The following is a 554-nucleotide window of genomic DNA, read 5'->3' as shown; positions in this document are numbered from 1 at the left end:
AGATAGATAGATAGATAGATAGATAGATAGATAGATAGATAACAACATGCAACAACCTATACCACCATGTGGGTCAAAAATCCAACCACAAATCAATGCAAATAAATGTTGAACATCAATATTTTACAGCATTTGACCCATATTTAATATGTGCAGATATGTGTGACCCTCAATTTAACCTTCAATAGATACTGAAAGAAGGGGAAAACAGACAGGCACTCGACAAACAACTGGACAACAATAAAGAGAACAGGGCAGCTCACTCAGGAATCCAAGCAGCTCTTTAGTCTCTATCTGTGAAACATGACACCAAAGTTATTCTAATAAACCACTATGTGACACCATATATCCAGCACACTCAGTGTCACGCTGTCCTCTGCTTTTGTCTGAATGCCTTTAGATTGCTGGCTGTGACTGCTGGCTGTCTGTCTGCTCTGGAATGGCATTAGCATTATTTATGGCGACCAAGAGTGGGTCACACCTAGAGTCTACAGCAAGATGCTGAGATGACTGACAGCCCTGCAATTATAATGCTGCTCTATATTATATAGATA

This window comes from Sinocyclocheilus grahami, unplaced genomic scaffold (assembly GCF_001515645.1).
Source record: "Sinocyclocheilus grahami isolate Dianchi unplaced genomic scaffold, SAMN03320097.WGS_v1.1 scaffold24806.1, whole genome shotgun sequence".
Taxonomy (NCBI): Eukaryota; Metazoa; Chordata; class Actinopteri; order Cypriniformes; family Cyprinidae; genus Sinocyclocheilus; species Sinocyclocheilus grahami.
Note: the sequence above shows the minus strand (reverse complement) of the source record.